Raw genomic sequence first — 16,102 nt, 5'->3', positions numbered from 1 at the left:
CTTTTTGTCGTGAAGACTGCAATTCTTTTTAAGGTCAAAATAGAAATGAAAAAAAAAAAGATGGCATTTATCTAGCTTAGTTATATTATTCGTAGGTAAAAGTAATAAATGATATACAACGCGCTGATTGAAGCAATGGCATTACTAAGAATTCTTGTAGCTAGTAATGCAGGGATGGGCGACGAAATATCGAACATTGAAACGTGTACCGGAGCGTGGTGCTGCATGACGTCACCTTTTCGTAAACTCTCCGATGATAGTAATGAAATTGTCCGAGTAAAATGATCGCAATTCAAACAAAGTGTGTTGCAAGAGTTGGGGTTTGCAACATATAGGTATTGTACATCTCAATAACAGTACGCCGACTGGATGCGCCGGACAAGTAGATGTTTACCTGTTTGTGATGTAGTACGATCTTTGATACTGAAATTAATGTTTGCAAAATTCGTGATGTGTGAAATCAAGGTTGTTTGAAATATCGTCCTTGGTGCCATCCACCGTCTGATTTGAACCAAGAATTACTACACAGTATATGAACTCCTAGATCCACTAGGCAAAAGTTCGACAACATAATACGTCAACTATAACACAAAAAGCAATAGTGACATATTTGTGCCAACAAACCCCCTCCCTCCCCACCCTTTGACCTCAATTGCAATGACTGGCCCATTCTATCAAACAACATGGAAATGGAAGATGAACAATAAAGCAAGTCACACATCTGATCACACAATATTTATAAGGGATTTCTGAAATTGATTTGGTGTGACAAACCTGTTTTGGGGTCGAAAAAGGGCTGAGAGAACGATCAGGTAAGATTCGCTTGACGATTCTGAAATTTCCCGCCAGCGTGTCACAGGTCACGATAAGACTGACCCATCAAGTAAGAGAGGGTTATCATTTTATATTTCCAAGGCTGTGGCCGGAAATGTCAAATAACTACCTCCTTTTTTACAGTATCATCATGCAAAGTAACTGTGCTTTTTAGGGGGGGGGGGGTTACTGTAGCTCAGGCATTTGCGTTGGTTCAGTCTTTCGATTACCTTTGACAACACACGTAGTAGTTGTCGCGTGTGTCGAGTCACGAATATGCAAATACATTTGCTTAATTAGCATCTAGTAAGTTAGTAATTCTGACTTTCTAGATGCAAATTTTGCCTATACTCATTTCTATTTTCGTGACTCGACAAATTCGAAACTTTTTAAACGAAGCTGACTTCCCCCCTCTCAACAAAGTATTGTTGAATTTCTTACATTTCTAAGGCTTGTTTTCAATCAATCAATCAATCAATCAATCAACCAAATAGTCGATAAAAATCAACATGACAGTGTCAATGAACATAATATTCCCCCTATTTTAATCAATTAACTATTTAATTAATCGTTCGATTTATTGGCAAATCAATTAATCAATTAATATTTGCATGTCGCTTCATCGTTTTTCTGATTGAACGGTATTGTTCTGTTGACGTCGTTTGTGAAAGAAACTCAATTTTAAGGTAATATCATTAACATTTTAAAGACAGATCAGGCAATATTGTTAGATATACCTGACGCTCTATTAATTCAAATGCCCTCACCCAGCAACCTAGGTCAGGATCTAGGATGAGAGACATACCTGGAACTTATGGTCGGTTCAGATAAGCAGATAGATATATTACTTTTTACTAAACCCTTGAGAAGTTTAATACTGTTTGTTATTTTGTGAATTAGTTGGTTTATATTATTCCGTACAAATTTGGAAACTTATTGTTATTTAAGTTGTAACCTGGTTTAGAAGAAAAAATACTAACTTGTCCACCTTGCAGTTCAATGTAAATCCCTTTAGGCAAAGCCATCCATAACTTATTGCTATTGCTGATAGTACATTTAGAAGAAGTATATTCCTATAGGTGTTTTTTATCTCGATCTCGATTAAATGATGAAATATCCTCTAGATGTTATTATCAATAATGGTTGTACAGATTATAAGCGTTTTGGGCCAGCCCTATAGGTTGGGTGGTTTAATTTACGCTGAGAATAAGTAAAACCTACAGGAACTCGTTTTCCCTACCATGTGAGGTACTGCAGGTATGTTTCCACAGTCTTTCATATTGCAAATATTTAATGTAATCATTGTAGTCAGCATGCTGTTGACTTGTTTGTTCGTTTATTTGTCCCGTTGTGTGTCCACGCCTGGACAATTAATTCACCTTTTAATGCTGGGCATGTCTGAGACACTAACAGAAAATTGTAGGTCAAAGATAACACAAATGTTCCAGAAATGTAACAGGAAAGGGGTTTGACAGTGATCCAAAGTTTTTTCGAACTGCTCGATTCCATAGTTTGTGCAGTATTCTTAGCTCTAATTATAAGTTACTTGTATACGCTGACCGTGGAGGCACGTACTGCCAGAAAGACATCAATTCTTAACCTATTATGGAATACCTGTGGCTCCAATTACTCCCTATCTTATAACTAAAGTACTCTCTTTGGAGAGTAATGTTGCGAGGAAATTAAATATGCCATGTTAGTCTGTAAGTTATAGTAATCACCTCAGGCAGAAGAGCCACCTCTGCCCCTCCCCTTTTGAATACTCCCCATGCGTTAATCGACACTGGGGGCACTTGAAGGTGTACTTTACAAAGATGTCATGTATGGTTGCTTCTTAAAAGTATTATCATTAATCATGCCAGGCTTGTTGAAAAGGTCTTCAGCTAAGCCTCCATAACATAAATCAAGGACAACAATGACCGATGTACTGGTCATAAGGTTGTTCCTAAGTTTGTATTAACCACATTTCTCATGCTTAACGCACTCATAAAAATTCTGAGAACTTTTTTCATGAGTTTGAAAGTTGAAAGATTATGGTGGAATAGCACGATAGAAGTTAAATATTGTCATATTAACTAGAAAACGGTTTATTTGGAAATGTTCAAGCTCAATAAAAATTGCTGAATATATCATCATTCACTTGGGCCATTTTGTCATTTACTTGGTATTCTTAACTCCGATCATCCTTGCATGGAAAAAACAACAAGACAAATAGAATATCAATATTTGATGAATAAGTCTACTGATATATACAATCTTACTGATCACTAGTGAAGCATTATGAATATGGTAAGATTGAAATGAATGCCATATATTCACTTCTACTTTTAGATACTCTTAGTCTCTGTTATGATCCCTAATGGGACATACCATTTAACATCTATCCTTATCATTTAATTAATAAGATTTATGAGTTTAATTATTTTCACAGCCCGTTCGTTTTTATATTCTGCGTCGAGTGATGTGTTTTGAGATAATCAGATCCTAAATTACGACAAACTAGAAACTTTATGTAGCCGTTTTATCGATCTTTGCGTGAACCATGCCGAGAAGGTTCACGCCTATAAATGCTATAAACATTACTTAGATCATAAAGTGGATAACAACGGACATTTGTTTCCGGAGAGCCTGCGTTAACTTCGGAGATCATGTCTCGTAAGGACAAATAAGTTAGGTAGGTATCCATTTGATGCCCCACCCCTTAACAGAATGTGCAATACTATCATGCATCTTTTGTTATAGGGACCAGGGACCAGTAGCATGGTGGCCGTTCTTTTTGGGGCAAATCGCAGATGGAACATTTGCTAGTGTTTTTGTGTTTTGCTGGGGGCTGGAGCAGTGTCGTCGCAAACATTATTTACAGGCCTGTTATGTGTTCTCTGTACGTAGAGCGATGTAGTAGCAGCTAATGGTTAGGAGTATGTTCTCATTTACCTTAAAGATAATGTAGTACCAGCTGCTTTCTGAGTACATCACAGTGGATACAATTATATGAACTATTCCATCATTAAAATTGATTGATCAGTCTTACGTCTTACGTGACTTTCCCCGATGTCCGTTTATGACACCAGTGACATAAGGCATTGTCCTCAAATCCTCCTTGCAACTCCTGAAGGATACGCACACGTAGAAGTTCTGTGTAAAATGACCAGGACTGAGCCTCGTGCAATAAAACCTCAGGTGATCCGTTTTCATTAGGTTTCTAAAGGTCTCTTGGTTCATTATGGGCACTTTATATACATTAGACCTGAATGAGGACTGACAGATATCCCATGATGCACCAGCCATAAATAGCCTCACATTTTTATACGTTCGAATCTAGTACAGGGTGCAGGTGTGCCATCTTTAAAGGTCAAAACGAGGGGGCAACGAGTTTGGGGTATATGGCTTTCAGGATATTTACGTTTAACTTACGTGCGTTGCTGCAATAGCCTTAAGTACTGTTTTTTAATTACGTGCTTGAATACCTGAAGCTCGACATACCCAAATGGTAGCCTTAAGTGCTCTGACCCTTTGCCGTTTTGACCTCCCATGTTATATGGCAACTCCAGACCACAATTCACGACCAACAAGTTTGTCCTGCACACGAAATGACTACAATAACGCCAGTCTTCCACACTGTATACACGCAAGCTTGCACCAAACGGACACTGACTGATTCAGTACCCGTGAAGACTTGATTGAAATTCCATAACGTGACTCCGAGGGTCTTGGTTACAAGGCGTCTGTGGGTCCGTACGATCTATCATCAAACCGAGGGTTAATCGGAAGACCATTGATTATCATTAAAGGTCTGCATGGAAAAAAGGTTCACTTCCTGTTAGATTCGTGGAAACGAGGCGAATGTCGTGGGAACCTTGCCGTTATAGATTAGTTAGACTACTTTCAAAATATCTGTGTGATACAGATTGCGAACATATACTATATCGTTTAGCTTACAGATAGTGATTTGCAATGAATAGTTAGGATTCACATGAACTTATCGAAAACAGCATACACAATTTTCAATGAAACATTGGTCACATATGCCGTATAGTGCATTTGATCCGATTTAAAACCTTTTTTGCATGACAATGGACTCTTTGACTTAAAGATCTTCCAGAGGTCGATGACAAAAAGTTGGGATTAGTACCTAGTAGGTGCCTATTGCAAATTGTGAAAGAAGCTTTGTGCACCCATGTTTCGCGAATACAATCCACCGCTTCCTATTGTATTACTGAAATATTTATACATCATTGATGTCGACACACCGACTGGTTGATTGAACTTACGATTTTCGCCGTTAGTTTAAAATGCTAAGCTATTAATTTTAATACTAATGCAAACATTTTACCAATATAAGGTTTTGGTAGAGGCACGCACCACTCAATTGCCTTCATTCGAAAGTTTTGAACGGTCACAATTTTAAGGCCCTGTTGATTTATGGAAGGTGCACTTTTGTATCATCACTCGGCTCCACCATAACACTACTGAGCTAAACCCAAATTGGGGATACGATAAGAAGGCACGGAACCCGCAAAGCCAATATATTTACTTGTAAATAATGTAAAGCACAAAGATTGTGCATGGATACGTATTTGCCAAACCCAAAGATGCGAGGATTAGTGAGGTCGTTAACTGTCAGAATTTGGGATAAGAGGACTATCGACTTGACCCACAACTGACCCGTAGTTATGAATTTTTCATGGAGTTTGTGATTACGACAAAAGTGCATTTGACAGGCCATCGATGAAAGCAATCAGTGTCAGCCATTTCTCTCAATATACCAGATTACATGAGACGAGGTATCCCTGATGTCATTGTAATGGCGGGTCGTTATGACTCTAACCGGCACTTTTAGAATAGTGAGGAGCGGTACCAAATGAGTCGCAAACGACCTGCTGCTAATAACGCTCCCAGGGAAATCACAGCTGCCGCCGCCGTAATGGACCCAATTTCCTCACGGCAGCTGGCTTCTGCTTATCCCCCAATATCACTAAACGGGCTATTAGGACACCATTTTACCTGATCAGGAGATCGAAAATCACAAAGAAATCCAGGGACATCATGAGCTTTCCCCAGTCACATTTGATTTTCCGACAGAACATCGTGCACCTGAGCACTGTCAGAGTGCAAAATGTCAATCCCTTTACGTCCGTTATACTTATTTCAAAAGTACGTTATAAGTCCTTTCTCGGGACGTAAAGCTAACGGGCCGAACAGGGAAAACAATATAAACTATCAGATAATCCTACCGTAACGGAAAAGCGGTGTGTAGCAGCAGTTTATGACGTGTAGGCTTTCTCTTAAGCACACGAAAGATAATCCTCTCTTCAGCACTAAGCCTACCTGAAGATTCCAGAAGGACACATAACTAAATTTCAAGTGAGTGCTATAATAACCGAAATGTGTTTAAGTACCGACGTTTTTTATTTTCTTTTTCAATTTAAAAGTCTTCACGGCGTTTTTGGTACGACCAGGCACTGCAAGGCAATATTCTAAGCTAACATAAGTAATTATCATGCCTAGTCCTAAACTGGATAATTAAAGAAGCAATTAACATTGTAGGATCTAGGAAGAAAGGTACACGACTTTGACGCAAAAGTCACAAATAAGACCGCACTAACTGTCTGCCAGTTGACCACGAAATGGAAGGCAGCTGAAGGCTTTTGCTCAGAACATATATTCCCGACAAAATGAACATATTTAAAGAATAAGCCAACTAATATAGATTATACGTTGTTCACATTTTGAAGCAGCTTTTGGTGATTTTATGCTCTTACATGTCCTCGTCAGAAGTAAGGAGAGCTTATTAACTTCAACAAGGTACTTTTTCCGTGCAATTTATTGATAATGGACACTTCTGATGGACGTCAAATTGCATCCTGGCGCCCCCTCGTCAGATGCCAAATGGCCTGCAAAGGATTGTATGATGTTAGCTACCATAAAGAATATATCCTTACGTGGTAAGGTGCATTTTCGGTATGAAGACACATAGAGTAATTTCTGAAATGCGTACATCTGGGATTTAGGTGTGACTTAAAATGAAATCAGACAGTAAGTAAAATGGCAAAGAATCTAAAGGTTATGACAGTTTTTTTTTCGAAAAGGTTTCGGCTGAAAGGTTCTTTATTACAGTTTGATTTACCCTTATCTAACTTATTGCAACATAATTTGGGGTAGTACGTACACAACATCCATCAATCCTGTTTACCTCCTTCAAAAGCGCTTTGTACGAATAGCAGCCAATGCGTCATTCACAGCACACACAGCAGCTCTGTTTCGTGATTTAAATGTCATGACTGTATTTGACATTAATAAATTTCAAATTGCCTTATTTGTCCATAAAATTGTCCATAATAGCTCTTCCCTACCTGAACAATACAAAGGTCTTTTAAATTTCAACTCAGATATCCATCACCACTATACGAGACAACATAATCTTTTAAGATCAATTATGACAAAAACTACTCAAAAACAACATACAATAATGTTTAGAGGCCCCACCGTATGGAACAATCTCAGCCAAATTCTACAGTCCTGCTCGTCTTTACCTAGTTTCAAAAAACTTTTAAAGATAGATATCATAGAACATCCAAGTATTACTTTCTCCTGATTTGTTTGTTTTCCTTGTTTTCCACTTTTCCTTTGGTATCTGATGACAAAATAATTCATATGATTGTTATTTTTGTATAATTTTGACCTATTTCTTGATAAATTGTTATTCATTATAATACTTATTATGTTTACAACTCAAAATTTACTTTGTAGTTCCTCTTCTTTTCATTTGTTTCATTGATTTATGTTAAAATTCCAATTTCTTGTTTCGTTAGTTTTTCTTAGTTTCGATGATATATAATTTTGTAAAAATCCCATTTGAGTAGTTTAGGGGAGGCCCCCGAAAAGCCGTATAGGCTTCTGGCCTCTCCTGCATGTATTCTTTACTCTATTTCTCTTTGTTTTTATATTGTATTGTACATATGCGAAGAAACAATAAACAATAAACAATAAACAAAAAAAAGATGGCGAATGTATGATGTAACTGATTCGATCCGACCATGGACCACAGCCAAGCAGTCTCCAAAAAACTTGCATCGCACAAAAAAGGGATACGCTCACATCCCCGTTTCTTGATCTGTGCCCCTAGCTAACAGCAAAATATTCAGAGCCAAGCCATTTAGAACTTCTAAAATCCTATTATCATTGAAAGGGTGCTCGTCATTTTATGTGTCATTACATACATGTGCAAGTATCATTAGATTGTAAGATGTGTGATAAAATGGTAAGTTTACCAAATGGGCATAACATCGTTTTATATGTCGGGCTTTCATTTGGGTGTAACTCACATGTATATTTTTTTAAAGTGTTATTGCGTTTCACAACATTATACAAAAAAAGAATTAGTATAGGAACTATATGTCACGGATCCCCAAAAAGATAATACGTATAGGTGGAAACAACATTTTATTTCAAATACAACATATTAAGTGATATATATATATATATATATGATATATATATATATATATATATCATATAAAAACAACAGGAGGGTTACAAATGGTAAAAATATAAAACAGCATCTTAAAATAAAACGGAACTAATTTTGACAGAATCAATCGCAAATAACTATGACAAAATCAATATCAACACAAAATGACAGGAATTACTTTTAAACATATCGTATATATTTACACCGATAACATCCCTCAACGGATTGCAATTACAGGGCCTTTGGTAAGTCATGTCATAAAGAAAATCCTTTTGCTGAAAAATCGTACTGCGAATCATTGATCCTTATTTAGGCTTTACAAATCCACTGAATGCTAAACTACCATTAGTCCTTCAATATGTAGGTCAAATGAAGGTCGTTTTTCATGCTCTTGAGGTCAAAATGGCGGAAATCGTGAATACTGGGTAATGGAGTTTTGTTGTGCATCTCGTCACTGCTCATTACCACCGAGAACCAGAAGAGATAAATGGAATAATGGAATATGCCTATTGATGTCTAATTTTCAAACAGTTAACGTCATTTGTAATACAACAATCAATGAAATTTGCTCTCTGAGGCAAGGATAGCGCTAGCTCTATTGGTTTAAAGTGTTTCCTAAATGTAGAACCGTTAGATTTGTATCAACTTCTAGACCATAATTGGAACTAATCGCATTATTTTTCCGCGCACTAAGGGAAGTGGTCTGAAATGTGATTAGGTTCCATCGTAAAACGTTCGCCTGACACAAACAATTATCACCACCAGTTACAAGGAACAAAAACAAGCACCACCGGTGCACCCAAAAAGACTGAAAACAAAAGTTACACCAGAAAACCCATTTTGCCTATTGGTATATACAGTAAGTACAGCTAATGAAACCAGTTGTACAGGCTATAACCTACTTGTAAGGCATTGTCGTCGTTAAATGTCGACCATATCTTTAATGTATGTCATTTGCATTAAAATTTTACAAGGTATGTTTCATCAAATCGGCGAGTAGTCCTGCTCTTTGAACTCATAGACGTTGGCTGTAAAGTAACTTTGGATTAAGAGCTCAAGTAGGTGCGATTCTTAAAACATTTGTGTGTATCCAGCTTTAATGCCAAACGGCAGAGTGTAAAGCCCACCCTCTGACGCTAATGGACCTTATTGATTGGGGGGGGGGGGGGGGGCTCTATTGCTGCCTGCTCGCGCAACTCCTAGATATGGACACATTACCGTTCACGAAATCACCAACCAGCTGTTTATACAGTGATGTCACAAGATTGGTTCTGTTATCCGAATACATATTCTTAAGAAAGTCGCCCTCTTAAAGTAAACTTTGAGCTGTTTTCGACCCAACAATTGATATCGGTGTATTGACTTCGATATTCATGGCTTGTGAACACATGACGATCATGATACTCGGAGCATAATAAATGAGTACAATTTCATCCATTCCTACGTCAATATTCAGCAACTTTGCATGAAGGACATCAATCTAATCCACCAAGGTTATATCCAGCTTCTTATGGAGAAAGCCCTGGTATTCTCGATAAAAGATGCATCGATGATATATAACCTCTTTTTCAGCTGCGACGATGTATTGTTGAGTGGATTCAGAACGCTGCAATATCGATGTGCATCTAGTTGGACGACCAATTTTGACATGATGAATCAACTTTGATAACTGTGGCATGTTAAATGGATCAGCGAAAACATCGTCATGGAGGACATTCCGTAAAGTGTGGAGTGCACGATGTTACTGTTTTCGTGCCCGCATGGGACATGTTCAAAACTGGCCAATTTTTCTGGCCATTCAGTTGGTATTTGCAAAACGTAGCAAAATGTTAGAGAGGGTGCATACGAGTGCGTATATTCAAATCCGTATTGACAGTTATTGTCTAATGTTAAGTTTGTGGCCGAAGAAGTTGGTTCGATAACCAGGCTGCCCAACGGTGGGTCAAAGTGAAAAACAACTTTCCCCCGCGAGCTTTACCTTTAAAAAAGTCAATATGGATTTCATACAAACTTGAAGACATGCATTAAAGTAGTGAAACATTTCGAATATGGCATCGATCGCTCCCAACAGGGCCTGGATTCTATTCAGAATTAGCTGAGGTTTTTCAATCATCCCGTTAATACTGTTGAGTCAAATTCACCACAATGTTACGAGTGATGTTCTTATATCAGATATCGTGCGCTTTGTTGCCAACGTGTAGGAAATTAGCCCATTTCCTCGGCTATTATCATTTCCGTGTTCGTTTCTTATCTTATCTTCGCCCACAACATTAATGCCAATCAGATAGCGGATTCTCAGTTCAGTAACGCTGCACTGGAGTACTGAGTCTAGTACGTGTTTGGGGAACATTACTGGGCGTCGTGGTAGCGTTGTAATGTATACGTCTTATAGAGGTTTATGCCTTGTCTATGATAAACCAAAGAAATGTCAATGATGCCAACGTTACCACCCTGCGATTGCCAACTCGACATGCGATGTTATTCGACCGACGTGATACTTCCTATCTATGCACATCACATTTGCTACGATCGCGCACTTTCATGATTGCAATAAATTTCGTAACAACATTAGTCTTCATGTTGCGGTTTACTGCCCCGTTAAATGTCACTTTGCGTGCTCGGTAATGCCCGAGTATCCTCTCGGGCATACACATTCCGAGTTTCCCAGGGCGTAAAACGCTGATGATGACAGTTATGATGAGGGAAACATGTTCAAAATATCATGCCGCGCATACGGAAGTGATATAAGTGGTTAAGTTAAAGTTAAAGTCCTCCCCGCACCAGACAGTGCATAAGGCGGCGCCCATCTCAGTTTCGGCAGCCCTGGGTCACACAGCTTTGTGCAAGTCGCTACAGCAGGGGTTAGTCTACTGGTAGTGGTGTGTACATACTCTTCCTCACATGCTGAGTGCTAAGCAGAGAAAGCAGTATGTACCATTTTTAGAGTCTTTGGTATGACCCGGCCAGGGTTCGAACTCACAACTTACCATATGCAAGGCTATCTAGGGTGCCTGGATAAGATATACATTTTCAAAATGAAGTTTATGAAGTTTATGAATATGCATATCTTGTCTTTGAGTGAAGTTGAAGATGATTAGCTGTAATCATAATTTTCGTACTTTGGGGTATATACTAGAGAAAGGAACCAAAACCGCCATAATTCAAATTCAGAGCTTTTAGTCCGGTTCTAAGGCCTCTTTGAAACAATGTTTGACATCGCAAGCTCACGTCCTCATTTCTGTCACGCTTTCTGTGTTTTCACAATAGCATCATCCGTTACCTTTTAATTCAGACATGTAAATGTCAAAGCACATTCTGCAAGCTTTAGGTAAACTAATTGTTTTCTTTATAATGGTTCTATACATTTTTCATTTATTTGAGGTATGCTTTTCTTGATTTATTGCGATGTATTTTCATCTATTAAATGTTTTTGTTGATATGGGCCAGGCGCCTGATTCAAATATACATAAATAAAATGAAAGCTGGTATTTTTGCGCACAGTTGTCTTTGAACTACCGTATCGCAGCAAAGCAATGTCGATACATGACTATTACTGCTGTAAGTCACCAGGTGCTGCTGCTGTGCTGCACACACAACGCACTCTCACGAAACAAACCCTTCACTTCTGCTGGAAACTGAAACATCATATGTCTTATCTTCGAACACATGGCGTTTGCTTACACAAAATGCACAACCCGTCTTGGGTCGCACCTCTACAGCTTTCCTCTTAAATCACATAAACTACGTCAACTGTTATCATCTATGCCTATCTTTCATGCCTCCGGCTGACATAATACCCTTTCCCAGTTTACGTCCCCTAAGAATATTCTGATGTTTCAAAGATACACTCCCTGGCATCATACCATTATGTGTAAAGAGATGTGTGGCTCTCTGCCTTTATTAAAGTCGTTTTCATTACAAGCATCAACGGTACGACAATGATGGACCATGCGGAATACAATATGTCCTCGTCATACATCAACATCGGGACGAAGAATATTACTTTATGAAAATTAGACGGAAGGCATCAATCTGTTAAAATTTGGCTTAAAATTCGGTGCGAAATAATAAACCTGACTACGCATACGGCAACATATGAAAGGGAGTAGTGGGTGACCGATGTTGGTTGTATCTTCCTCTCTCTCTCTCTCTCTCTCTCTCTCTCTCTCTCTCTCTCTCTCTCTCTCTCTCTCTCTCTCTCTCTCTCTCTCTCTCTCTCTCTCTCTCTCTCTCTCTCTCTCTCTCTCTCTCTCTCTCTCTCTCTCTTTCTCTCTCTCTCTCTCTCTCTCTCTCTATATATATATATATATATTTTTTTTTTTCTTCTTCTATTCATCTGCATAATCTTTAAGGGGATTGGGCTACAAGCAGATATTGCTTTTCGCGGCATCCCCTCTTAAAACAAAATTATATAAATAAGGTATATAATTATGATAATAATATAAAAAGTCATATATATTTATATATATATACATATATATATGAAAGTATATTTTTACGATCTATACAACACCGTTGCTGGTACGGTGCTTTAAAATGTGGCAACATCTGTTACGCCGTACCTTTCATTGTCATGTTGAATCTCAATAGATAAATAAATGAATTAGTGTGGACTACATCGTGTCGGATCACACTTAGCGCTAGGGCCTTTATTGCAAGTTTAGCGCGATCTTATGTATAGATACCTACATACATACATTAAAACAGGTTCTGAACCATGACATGATGTGACATTGAAGAATACGCATGTTTTCATCTATTGCACTTTTGCCATTCCCGCATTGTAAATTTGTCAGAAAAGGTCAGTTTGCACCATGTGTCTCAGTTTTCTTTCCGTACCCCTTCATTTGTCTCGCTGTGATGAGACGGTCGACCTTTTTCTTTATGATCATGACGTATCTTGCCGCCAACTTGCTGTGCTAAAGTGCCATTTACTGTTGAAACCAAGGCTGTTCTAGCTGATGGTCTAAACGATAACCGTTACCCTTCACAGAAACAAAAATGCCCGGAGAGCAGGGATGGTCCATTGCAAGTACCGTGACTAGATAACTGACTTCTACATCTTATAAGAATAGCATCTCTACAAGCAAACACTGCACTGCCATTATTATTGTTTATGTTGTCATGTGCATCCAAATCCTATGTTTATCATTGTTTTGAGCTGGTAGAAAATGTAAAATTATTCAAAGGATAATAGTTAAGGCTGAAGTCGTACGAAACGTGTAATTCCAAATATTGATGATATAACATATCATCCAAATTTTTGCATTTATGTCCACGGTTATCAACTTGCTTATTATATTTACTGCTAAAGTACAGCTAATGATAGGGCTAGAATGGTGACTAATATGCCTTGTAAAAAAGCAGGGGTGGCTTGGAATAGTTCCAAGATTCGTGTAACCGTGAAATGAAAAGAATTGGATACGTCGTCAATTGTGGCTTCTAATCTTGCATCAGGCCTCGCATGTGAAACCCGAAAGTTTGAGAGAAATTTGAAAATCACAACTGGATCGTAATCTTGTAAACAATCATTAAAGCACTTTGTTTAAGTATAACCTTTTACCAAACTTATACATGGGATCATGTTTCCTAATCGCATAATTGCCATTTTTGTACCGTATTAGATATAACGTACTTTCTTCATTAGCGTTGGTAATGGGACGTTAAACGTCTATACCACCACACTTAAGCCCAAGTAATGACGAAGTGGAGATAGAATCAAGAGATAGTGGTTTCCTGTAATAATACTATGTGATGCGTCATTTGAGCTCTTTATCTTCAACGGTGTCGTTGCAGAATATGTATAAGAGGAGTGGAGGAACCTTAAATAGAATGATTACTGTTCTTCGTTATCTTTATTCAGAAGTTCGTTTGGATACTAATTTTGTATAGTATGCGTCAGCGTTGAGCTTTTCTTGATTGTTCCTCTTTGTTTCACGGCTATTTCAGCAACTAAAGGTATCTAAAGCCCCCTCTCAATTAGACGGCAACCGCTGAGCGACTGTACAGCAACCAGAATTTTGAGTGTGGCCTTTGATTTCATATTAAAAACATGATGTAAGATATACACGGATGGTTTAAAAGACGAAAAAAACTGAGAAAATTCGATTTGTTCAATAATAATTCAAATATTTGGTCCCTCAGCGATCACTGCGCGGTCGCAGTGGAAATAGCGTGTAAGAGTACAATACTGAATCTAAGGTAGCTTGAACTCAATGCAGTGAAAGTCACCAAACTAACATTCCTTTGACCCGGAACATCCTTCGGCGACATTCAGTCAATAAGTCACACCACGTGTGCTGTTGTCGAATATTGTCTTTAGATTAGAGGTCGTTCGCTCGAAGCATGCAAACTTCCCATTCATCTAGGCACAATGGGCGTTACGGTGATGTGTTGTAAATGGGCGCCCGGGCCAGAGGTCGGCCAGTATTATTCTAAGGGTCATCGCTCTCTAGAGCTCTGTTGTTCAGCCGATTATCCTTCTACTCACGGCTTATTTTAGCCGTTGGTGAAACCCAAGTTATCTCCGCATAGCGTATTCAAAGTAGTTCTCACAATAATGCAATTAATTGGAAGCGACCAATCCCCTTTATGGCTACCTTCATCCCTTCAGCTTTGATACGTTGGAGAATGAGTCATTACCCTTTCTGATGTTCACCCTTTTAACCTTTTATCTCGTTCCTATTAGATTGATGGTTTTGATACGGATGTGCGATTGGTTGAAACGTTACCTCTCAATTCCGCAAACGAAACACACAGAACAGTTTAATCCATTTTACCCTAAGGGTAGAATCATGGATTATCTCCTTCCGGAATAGAGGGTAATACCCAAGTGGTGGTGCGCGACATCCGACCCCAGGATTGAAGATATGCCATCCATGGCTTATGGCAACAAAGCAATATCTTATGTGTAGGTGGGAGACTGATTAGCCATGTTAACTAAATATGGCGATGGTTTTCTAAAAGACTACGTTAAAGAGTAGGCATGATGAATTTGAGAAGACTTTGACACCTTCTCTTAGTGACAGTCCATTTTCTCAGGAGGCTACGACCGCTGAGCGACAAAAGATGTGAAAAATCGCGCAACAAATTCCAAACACGAAGAGTGATTTTCTTTTGCTTCGTATGTTTTAATGTCTTTTAAATCACGCTTTTACATCTAACATCATATTCCAATCGATAAATCAAGGGTCAAAAAGTTTAATTTTGGTCGCAACACGGTCACTCAGTCTAGAAAAGGGAGCCCCAAAGCACTAAACTCTTATCACAATTGACTGATTTTAGAATATTAGGACAGAGCAATTTTTAATTACCATTCCAGTTTATTTCGAAACCGTATAAAATGATAGGGTCTCCTAAGTACATTTTAATATACTTTTAAAAAGTAATAAGAATAGGATAGGCGAATCTAATGTGATGAATCACACTTTTAAAAGGGTTTCCACTGTACTGGCAATTTTTCTCTGATCCTGGGGGTCTGAGTCAGGAGTGACAAAGTAAAAGCAAAGCTAAAAATAATACGCAAGCATAAAAATCCCCATAGCATTGGCAATTCCTTGTGCCATATGTCATACGTTCTTGCGGAGTATTATATTTGACAACGTGTAGATCAGGCCGTCTAACGTTAAGATATACATCTCTATTGATTTCTCACAAATTTAAATCAAATTGATGTAAAACTCCTCTGCAAATTTAGAAGGAATTTATCTTACTAGTTTTCATTATTGTAAATTTCTTATCACTGCGTGAGAATTATATTCAATATGAATACAAACGCCCACACCCAGAGCACCACTGCTTCAACGAAGATCATCTTGA

The sequence above is a fragment of the Branchiostoma lanceolatum genome, chromosome 10 (assembly GCF_035083965.1).
Source record: "Branchiostoma lanceolatum isolate klBraLanc5 chromosome 10, klBraLanc5.hap2, whole genome shotgun sequence".
Taxonomy (NCBI): Eukaryota; Metazoa; Chordata; class Leptocardii; order Amphioxiformes; family Branchiostomatidae; genus Branchiostoma; species Branchiostoma lanceolatum.
This window is presented reverse-complemented; position numbering follows the sequence as displayed.